This window comes from Blennius ocellaris (genome assembly GCF_963422515.1).
Source record: "Blennius ocellaris genome assembly, chromosome: 5".
NCBI classification, from domain to species: domain Eukaryota; kingdom Metazoa; phylum Chordata; class Actinopteri; order Blenniiformes; family Blenniidae; genus Blennius; species Blennius ocellaris.
In genome coordinates this window covers 18,233,184-18,244,644 of record NC_137654.1, presented here as the reverse complement: position 1 = coordinate 18,244,644, position 11,461 = coordinate 18,233,184, and positions in this window count along the sequence as shown.

Below are 11,461 nucleotides of genomic sequence, written 5' to 3'. Positions count from 1 at the left end.
GATAGATCGCATTCCAGCTCAGGAGCAGCAACACAGAAGATGCAGGAAACGTCGAGGTGATCATCACAATCATCAAATCAGGCTCCAAATTCAGGAATTTCAAGACCCGACTGGCACTGTACATGCTGCTGCACACCTGCTGGAACAAATGCACCTGTAATTATGCTCATACATGCAATCACATGCCACCCGAGATCTCAGCCGTTTGTGTGCAGGAGTCAGGCGCAGGATAGAAAGACAGGATATCACTGAAATCGAGCGTCTTCCTTAGTTTTTCATCTGGCCTGCAGTGCACCTGGCTCACGTCCAACCAGGGACCTCCCTGACATTGTACAGTGTCACGCACACACATCTATGCTTTGTGTGAGAGAGAAAACACCAAGGCCCAAGCGTAGCATGCTCGCATTTAAAGGCCTGCACAGAAGAGAACGAGGCTCCTTCTTCAGAAAGTTGCCCTTTTGCTGGTGAGACTATTGAAAGCCACACACACACATTAACACAATATAAAGACAATCCACCAAAACCACCATCAGACGCTCTTAGTCCCATTCATAAATTTCTCCCGTTGAGAAACACGGGCATTTCTCAAACAGGGCATCCCCACCCCTTTTACTACTCCAGCTCAGCAGGCCCACATGGGAACAATTACGGGTATACGCAAGTTTGGCAAAGGTCCGTAGCAACCAGCTGCATCTGTTTTTATTTACCTTTTTGCTCTGGTACTGGATAATGTCATGAGCACATCTGCTACTGTGCAACGTAACCGTGGTTACATGCGTGGTTGACCCATGATTCTGTAATTACCCGCCGAGCGAGATGAAGAGGCCCAGCAAACCACTCAAAGCCACACGAAGCCTTCCTCCCCCCCTCTTCCTCCCTGAGTCGCTCCCTGTCTGCCTGGTAGTTGGAAGCTGGAGAGCAGAGGATGCTCTCATGGCGTTTAATGACCCCAAACCGGTGCACAACCAAATATTTTGACTCAATTTCGCCATTTTATAAATCGCCACTCAATTTCCAGGACTTTTTTTTTGTATCAAATATGATTAAATGTGGTTATTCTCAGATGAGATAAGATGAGATACACATATCAAATTTCCTGATCTGATCTTATTTTGTGTTTTGTGGTCACAGTGGCGCGAGCTCCAGTGTCTGTCAGCCTTTTTGTTGGACGGATCTGAAAAGTGTCAACAGTAGCAAGACAAATTGCCAATCAGATGTACGTTTTTGCAGAAAAGTTTAACAAGAGAAGCTGAGTCACTTCAGGAACTTAGCAAGTTTTTTATTTGCAAAAAAAAAAAAAAAAAATAGTGGACACCCACGCACAATTGGCCATGTGAGGAGGCTGTGATTAATCACAGGTGTTGAATCCAGTAGTCCTGTAACAAATTAGGGAAAGTCTGAGGTCGTTTGTTTGTTTGAATTGACGAAAGTTCCTATAATCAAGCATCTTTAGACCACAAATTCGTCGCAACCAATCCAGCCACAACTTGTTTATAATAATAATGATGAGTGATTATGAGCAATAACAATGAAGACCATATATGGATCACTTCACAGAGGCTACGTGTGTGTGTGTGTGTGTGTGTGTGTGTGTGTGTGTGTGTGTGTGTGTGTGTGTGTGTGTGTGTGTGTGTGTGTGTGTGTGTGTGTGTGTGTGTGTGTGTGTGTGTGTGTGTGTCGGGGGCTGGGGTGTCACCGTGCTAAGCATCTCCCAGATGTGCAAACCATATGCTCAGACTGAAATTAAAACAAAAAAAGGAACAGTGGAACATGAAAGGGATTTTCAACTTTGTGAAGACAGTTAACAGTGGATATAGATAGGGTAATGGCCGGGAGAGGCCACATGAAAGAAAGGGGGATGCTGGCGTGCTTTTTGCACCACTTATTCCATTTCCTGCTCATAAGTTCACTGAGCAGATGGGAACCAAAGGCAGAAGGAAGTTTAGATTTTCTGCCCCACAGCCCATTGTATATGATGCATGTAACTGCGTAACACTGCACTGTTATCATTTACAGACGCTTTGGTGCATGCCAAGAGGTCATAATAACAAAGGTGGGAAGAAAAAAAAAAACTGCAGGGGAAAAAAAAAAACATCCTCAGTCAGTGTTGAAAACATATGTAGGATTATATCTGTGATTGAATAGCAATAAAAGTCAAGCTTGTAATATTTCACACAATTAATTAACTACATTGGAAAATACAATGAATTTGAATTTCTCTTTGCTGCTCATTAGATTAAAAAAGGAGCATTATTGACTAAAACAATAGAAAAATTCCGTAGAAGGATTGTGTATAGGCACATAGAAATATATTCGTAAAACTGTAGCGATTACTCTTCAAAAGCTGAACTGGAGACAGGCTGGTTCATCCAGACAGCTTTCTTAAAACATATTCAATAGTGCCCTCTCCTGTTGGTTTAGTATACTGCAGGAAAATATATTTAATATTTCGTCTATCATCTTTTGGATTATTTTGGTTTTGTTTTGTTTTGTCACACAGTGGTGCAGATAGGCGGAGGTTTACATGTTTCCCTTGTATAAGCTGATGTTTCCGCTCATCGTCCATAAACATACATTTAAGGTTAATATGGGACCCTAAATTGCTCAAAAATGAGTGTGTGATCGTCTGTGTCCCTGTTTGGCTCTTGATGGACTGCTGGCCTGTACAGATTGTACCCCAAATACCTTGGACTTAAACCAAAAAAATTATTATAATAATAATTCCAAACGTTTAAGAAACTGATCATGACAGCTTTAGGCCCTCACAGCTTCTTTTTAAGGTGGCACCAGCAGAAACAACTGTAAGGTTCTTCTCTTCATCAGGCTTGTTGTGCTGCCCAGATAGAGACATGTTTATTTAACGCCCGCCGTGTCCTCGTCTGGATAACGTCCATCCTCCGACTCCGGCTGGCAGAGCTCTGCCTGTATTTCTACTTGTTGTTTAACCAACCTTCACTGACGACTGCATCATCTTCCAGGACAGACACACGTGGGATTTATCCCAAAGCATCGAAGGCCCTTTGATGCTGCTGCACTTACAGTAAACCTGTACAGTTTCATTGAGTTGGGATGATGATATGTTAATGTGAAGAAAACCGGAATACAATATGTGCAAATCTTATGAACCCTCATTTTATTCAGTCAGTTTTGAAATGCACTCAGATTTTTTTTTTTTTTAAGTCCACATGTCTGGGTGGGGGGAAAAAAGATATGTATGCACATGTGCATGCATTTCTTGTAAATATTTACAAGAAATGCAGATTTGTTTGTCACATTATTGACTGAAGTTATCACATTTCCAAATATTTTTTTTCATTCTACTTTAATCATGTAATAATTTATCTGCAAAATGTTATTTCCTCAATGACTCAAACATGATGTTACACTATTGACAAGATATTATGTCATGATCTTTATTACACTCAAAAATTACAAAATTATTACATTATGGGCAGGTATTTCATTATTGGCCATTATTAAACAATTGTTGATTTGTAATCTTCATCCCTTCATGCACTAGAGAAAAGACAAACTGTATTATTATTATTATTATTATTATTATTATTATTATTATTATTATTATTATTATTATTATTATTATTATTATTATTATTATTATTAAGTCTCTTTCCAGGTGTGTAAGCTGCCCTCGCCATAGGCAATAATGTTACCTAATATTCTGCCAGATGCAGCTTTTCAATTGTCCACTCATAACAAATTTGATGGTCCTTCTCCTCTTCAGTCTGTGGAGCACGAACCATGTTTTTCATATTTAAAACTTTGATTCAACTGATCTCTCTTGTCCGAGTTGAGACCTGCTGCGGCTCTTTTTTTCCGTCCATAGAGTCAATCATTTTAAATGAGCTCCGATAAAAAGAGGATGGCAGGATTTATTGCGTTGTACTCACATTTGGCTTCTTTGAATCATTCAGATTCCCATTTGTGTTCACAGATGATGGTTTTGATTTATGTTCCTGTGACGATTACTGTGCAGAATCATAACTGTTTGCCATGTTGCCTGAAGGCCCAGTATGCATTAAACACTGGTCTTCTCCAGCCTTCTCTCTTGTGGACACAGATTTCCACAGATTGTCTGTATAATTCAAGTATCCTAATGCTCATCATATCTATACTCTTTATGATATTGCGCTGAGATTGGCATTTATCAGAGATTGGTCAACAATTTCCACACATGTTTATTTTATCAGGTCGGGGTGAGGCGTTACTATTGATGTGTTTTTCATTTAACCCATCTATCCATCTATCCATCCATCCATCCATCCATCCATCCATCCATCCACTGGCACTATATATGAAAAAAAGAGCAAAAAACCCACCCAATATCATTATCAATTAACATTAATCAATATTAACATTGTTATATAATATATTCACCCATGTCAATCTATTGTATACTGCTCAATGGTTGTAAAGAGTTTTTGTATGCGCTTCTCCAGATCTCTGCGCAGCAAATCAAATATGATAGTAATGAGTTATAGAGAATATGGAGTGGTTTATGGTTCAGGAAGTGTTTGCTTTTTACAAGACTGAACTACGTCTGAACGATTAGATCTGCATATGATTAATGTGAAGTTACCAGCAATGAGTTCTGAATTATTAATGCCAGATCTACTTCAACATCTTCATTTTCTTTGCAGTTTCGAAATATCATGGGGGGGGGTTCTATATTTTATTTAGATATTGTGATTTTTAATTGATTAATGTCAGATGTGATTGTGGATAGAAGTTGCTGTGAATATTCACAGAAACCAGAACATTTGTATCATGAGCAAACAATACTAACTTCAGTCTCTTAAACTCATTGTGAATATCATTGATTTTCAGGTTGGTTAAAAGCGTTTCAGTTCTAAAATCTGATCTTCTAAAATGAAGGCTTAAAGGAGTTGGAACTCATTGTATCTTGATTTTCTTTACATTTTTAAAAACGTCTTAAGTTCTTTGGCGTCGTGGTTGCACTCTGGAAAAAACACGGAAGAAATCCGGATTAATAATTCAAGGTAAACCGCTTGAGTTGATGAGTTGATTCATATTTTATTGGTGATCATGAAGAATTTCACATCTGCAATCTGAAGAGTATTTTTTTTTTAAGGTTTCTTTATTTCAACAGTCCACTCCATAGTGATTCTATTGTTTATAAAATGTCTAATTCTACCAAATCCATTTTGGTCTGGCGGTCTTGTGCTGGTCTTCATTTCCATTGGTGGTGTTGAATTCTCTGTACCCTTGCGCTGGTAGAACCACTGACGTGAGAAACACCTCAGACGTTTCCTCTGTGGGTTTAGACTCCATGAAATCTGTTTCCATTGATGTATTTGCATCTGCACGCAGCAAATCTATAACGCTGCCTTTGGTTGCATTGACTGAAGTCATGGCGTCGTATTCAGACCTGGAGGACACGTTTCCATTTTCACTCTCTGACATCTCATCCATGTTCCAACTGCTGCCCTCTGCTTGTGTGTGAGGGGAACTAAACTCTGCACTCTTCTTTTTGAATGGATCGCTCTCATTTTTCTCCTCTGCAGGATCCGACAGTGGCTCTTCTGTTGTAGTTTCCTCATGTGGAGAGCTGAGCCTGGACAGGCCTGCACTGTTTGGACCAGATATTGTGATGTGGGACGACGTGTCAGCGCCTCCTGCTGTGGAGGTGTGATTATAATGAACGAGCTGAGATGAGATTAATCCACAAAAGCAAAATGTTTGATATCCAAAAACCCTGAAATAACCGTGTATATTCAGTTGGTGGCGGAACAGCCCATACACAAGTATTTTTCTTCTCCATAACATCTCTAAAACGTCACGCTCAAAAAGTATATCTTCAATTAAAAAAGTTTAAGTCCCGCTCTTCTCAGAAACGAGTCTTGCTTATTGTTACGTCTCTCGGTTGTTTGCCCCTCACGGTGCTGAATGATGTACGAGCAGAGTTTGACAGCAGAAGGCTGTTTTCATATTAGTCTGTTAATGGAGGAGGGTTTATGTGCTCACCTTTAATCTGAGGTTAAGACGTGTACCTACACACACATGATTTGTTATGTCGTAGCGAGTTTCTTCAAAGGGCCCCCCAACTTCATTCACAACTTACACGAGTGGGACGTGAGACTTCAAACCTCCAGGGTGAAGCCATGGGCGACTCAAACAACTGCATTTTAAATTACAGAAATGTGAACAAATTCATCTTTCATCACATTCAGGTCATTATTTTAGTCAGGTCAATCTTGAATTTTTGTAGAACAAATCTTTTTCATACTTTTCTGACTATATTAATGTATTAAAAGTAGCACATCTGAGAGTAATGTCGTCAAACCTTCGACTAAAAAAAACGAAATACTTTTTTTCACTTCTACAGACATTGAGAACGAATATTTAAATAAATACAGGAAGGAATGATTTTCAAATCTTATAATCCTACATTTTATATACAATAAACTGTAGACAGTATATCAGATGTTAGAAGGAAACCAATTATTAAAACAACTGCTAGTATATAGCTTCTAATGATGGCAGCAACATTTTTCTAAAAGTTTGGGAGAGGGCTATGTTTGTAAACATAGTCTGTAAACATCTTGTGAATTAAGTCTAAGATTTTTGTTTTGTCCCTCTGAGATACTCAAACCCTCTAAAATGCTCTTTTTGTTTTACACCCAGTCACATTAATGACTGAAGTAGTTGCAAACTGCTCCTCCAGCTGTAACCGGGATCATACTGAAGCTGTGCCGATTTTTAAGAGATGTATTACAGCTATGAAGTTTAAAATAAACATGGTAAAAATGTCTTTTAACATAAGTTGTCTACATTCTACTGTATATAAATTTAAGTGAAATACAGATGTATATGAAGCAGCATATAAGAAGTGACATTGTGTCCTTGAATCTAGTTGGGTTTTTTTTAACTTACATTTTAAACATTGTCCAAACTTTTGGGGGCTAGACAAGTTATATAAGTGTTTGATATGCTGCCCAAATGTCAATATTGTTTGAAACGATAAAAACTGTAATTGAATGAAGGCTCTTAATAGCATTGTTAAACTCTAAAAAGGTCATTATAAGAGTTATTTGTTCTCCATATCATCGACTGATTACGAAACTACCACTGAAAAACAATAAATAGATAACTTAAATATGCAAATGTTTTGAAATTACATTAATAAAATGAAAATTGTAAGAGACACCTGTCCAGAAGAACAAAGCCATTAAAACAATCAGACGGCATTTTGTTTTGTCTTTCATTGGCTTCTTGTTATTTATTGTTGTCCTTTACATCTCGAGTCTCACTTTGGGCCGTCTGAGAGGTGCTAAACTTGAAACATTAGGTGATTGACGGAGCAACAAACAAAAAGTGCCCGGCGGGACTACCTTTAACACCGTGGAATGGCAAGTGGTCAGAATAACATCCCATAATTAATCACCTCTTAAGTTTTTACGGTGTTCATCAGTAGCAGGCTCACCTCTGCATGGCAGCGTGTTCTCCATGGTCCAGTGCATTTTGTGATTTGTCTCTTTGAAGGTGAGCACGACATCCAGCCTGTAGAACGGCTGCACGAGCCGTTTGCTGTCAGTGCAGGGCTGTAAAACAAACCCACCTGAGACAGTTTACTCTCTGACAGAGTCCTTATAAACAAAGAAGCACACAACTTATTTACTTTCATTGAAAAACAAAGAGTCAAAACCACCTGTGTCACGACAATTGTTTTTTTTTTTTTCTTATAGTTTTAAACTCTGTGTGGCGTTCACTAACCTTGAACTGGAGAATATGCGCAGTAGGAAGAGTCAAAGTAACAAAATCCCTCGTCTCGCGCATGGTGAAGGTTTCCGTCTGGTCCACCGAAACGTCGCTGACTGTCAGAGATTCATTGGAATAACTTCCTCGTTTCGTCAAGCCCATGTTCCTTTTGAAAATGTGCAGCACGGCTTTGTCTTCATTGGACTTCATCACTGAAATGTGCACAAGAGGTACAATGTGTAAGGGGATCAGTGGTGGAACGTATTTTCCTTTTTGAGCAATGTTTGTGAAGTTGCCTTTCTTGATCTCTCTTGGTGGAATTCCGTCCTGTTCGTAGGAGCAGTTTACTGCCATGGAGGGCACCTAGGGAACCGGTGGGGGGGGTCAGGGGACTAGCATCATGGAGTGATCAAACCTCAGGCCCCCCCAAGTCCACTTCTTTATTTTCAAACCCACCACTGCCTTGTAACAGAGCAACTTACAGAAAATGTGTACTTGGATACTGATACCAGTCACTCGTCTTGAAAGTAGTTAGAAGTTAGTTGACTGGTTTCACTAACTATCTCCAAGTCATCCTTAACTACATCCATGAATCTCCTCTGGCCTTCCTCCTCTCCCCGGCTGTTTGCTACATCTCAAACATCCTTTGATCAACAGTCAATATCTTCCCTCAGTTCATGTTCAAACATTCTCAGCCTGGCCTCTCCCTTGTTTAATTGCTCAACCTGAGCTGTCCTTCTGTTCTGTTCATTTTTATTCCCGTGTAAAGTCTGATATTTTCAACTGTAGGCACTCTTTCAACGGTGATGAAATGTTTTAGGGGTAATACAGAACCTGCTATAACACCCGTACTTGAAAGAAGTGGAAATAGAACTGAATGATTTCAAGAAGAAGCAGTAACAAAGCAGCTGAGATTAACCACCAACATGTATACTGATCTTATAAAGGCTAACGTTTATTTAGGGGCTGTGAATTTGTTTTGGGCACTCTGAGAGAGGACAAATGTAGAATTTAAAAAAGCACCTCAGGGAGCATGACCAAAAGACAGCAGCTGTCCAACTGTTTTCATTCATATGATTTAACACGATTGGATCACGTCTTTTATTTTCCAATCAAAAATGTACTGTTCATTTCATAGTTTATTTCAAATGAACGCTGTCAATAATTATAGATGGCATGCTGGTAAAACCTCCAAAGTTTTCATATGTGAGTAAGAGTAAGTTTACAATCAGGCATTATTGCTACTTGAAGATATGACAGCGGAAACTGACTCCCAGCGGAGATATCCTCCTCGTTACCCACCTTTTGGACACATCGCTTCCATACTGTAGGCATACTGACCCCTGACAAGCTTCAAGGCCAAAAACTCCCCTTCGTCTTCCTTTATCTGTGAGAGACAAAAAGGCAAAAGAAAAAGCCCGTGTCTTTCACGTGTAATATAACAAAGCGGCCACTGGATGGCAGGATGCTGTGTGCGGCCTCTCACTCCAACAGGATTTAGGATGTCCATCCTCCTGCCTTGAACTGTGATGTCTGTTTCTGTTATGTCCACGTCCATCTGGATTAAACTGGCATCCTCCAAAGCTACGACGAGGTGGTCGCTCAGAGAGAGAGACCACTGCATCTGTGGAGTTAAAACCAACATTTTTAAACTGTAAAACAAGCTCCTGCACACTTACTTGTTTTCATCAAACCATTTGGACTCCGGCCCGGGGCCTCCTCAATAGCAAATGCAACCTTTATGGCCAAAAGAGAGATTAGAGAGACTTTTAACTGAATAAATTATTTGGAGCCATAAAACATGGCTGACCTTTAAAATGATGACAGCACGGTTTGAAAATGTTTATAGCTTCTGCCATATATATGAAAACTGAATCTTATGTTGTCAAGTTTCATAAGCTCTTTTGCTTTTTCTGGTTGTTTAAGCTGTTTTGTGGATTTCTGTCATTTTAGTTTTTTGGTTGTTTTTTTGTTTGTTTGTTTGTTTGTTTGTTTGTTGTTGTTGTTGTTTTTGTTTTCTATTTACGGCTATTTTAGACATTTAAGCCATTTTTACCAGATTTGGGGATATTTTCCCTTTTTAGTATTTCTCGTAGTTTCCGCCATATCTCGCTGTTTCAGCCATTTTCAGTCAATTTATGTTTTTCGGAATGTTGATTTTCAGTTCAATTCAATTTTATTTTATTTATATATCACCAAATGTAATACTGTAATTTATAGGTGCCATTCACAGATTAAAAACCAACAATGATTTTCAATGGGTTCCATGAACATGTCAGGAAGCCACTCCAGAGGGGCTGAAGATGCAAGTTGTAGACCCCTGATTCTTTTACACGGGTGTAAATGTTGTATCTATTGATGAATCAATCAGAATTTTGAGTTCAAAATGTAATTGTTACCTCATCGTCCCAGTTTCCATCAGGAACGTGTCTGACCACCTGAAGATGAACAGAAATCCGGTAATAAAACAAAATGAACAGAAATGGAAAATGTATTTGAATGAAACTAATGATCGTGTACCTGAATGAACTCAGGGTCACATTGGATCTTCTCTGCGTTCAGTTGACCAGAAAGCACAGGGCAGCTCATGACAACACTGTGATCTCTGCCTGCAAAGCGATTCATCCTCCTCACCAGATTCAGTGTGAGCACATTGAAGCCACGCTGCACAGTCAACACATCCCAAAGGTACTGTCATCATCAAGTAGTCAAACATGAGCGATAAACTGTATTGGATTTTTTTTTTTTTTTTAAATAACTATTTATGTACCTGTTGCTGGACGAGACGTCCAGCGTAACTGACTCTAAAGATAAAGTTCTCATCGGTGTCTTTGTACAGTGAGAATCCACAGGTGGAAAGCTGCAGATTAAGGCAATCCAAACATGCCAAGTCGACTGGTAACAGAAAGACAAGAATACACTCTCAAATAAATGTAGACATTCCTGCATTTTTTGGTGTATCATAATAAATGACCTTGGATCTGCAAAGCCTCAGACAGCCAGTTCCTCAGCCCTTCGATAGTTGTGTTCTGGATCCACAGCTCCATGTATTCAGAAAAACACGACACATCCCATTCTACTAAAAAATGAAATCAAATATGTGTTGTTGTTTTTTTTCAATGGGTGCAATCACTGAAGAGACCTGGGTGAATCCAGGATGAAGACATACCTCTTAATCTCCCTGTAGGAGTGTCACTTTCTACTCCATCAATGGAAAATGCAGAACTTTGGATGGAACACTGTAGAACCCTGTAGAAAGGAAGACAGAACTGAGATGAACTGTTGGGTTGTGAGGAATCAAAGTTGCGTTCCATAAGTTGTGCTACTCACAAATTAAAGAAGAACCACAGTCTGATCCGATCCATGGTGAAGTGATGAATGCTCCAGGGGACCAACCTTCTGTATGTGTGGGTGAAGGGAGGTGTCGCTGTCGTGAGGGGGTTTACAGACAACAGGTGTGTTTGCTCTGCCTTGTGAAAGGTAAGTGACAGAAAAGTCACAAAGAAGGATCCCTCTCTCTACAATGTGTGAACAATTTTGTCAATCAGCCTCCTTTAACTGTTCAAGTGTATTCTTATTCTCCAATTTACTGTTCTCCTACAGAGAGGCAATTAGAAGATTATAAAATCTGAACTTGTTGAGATTATACATTATGCTGTTCACTATATGAAACAATCAAACCATTAACTTGTCAGATCCATAACTCCATCAAATACAATTACTC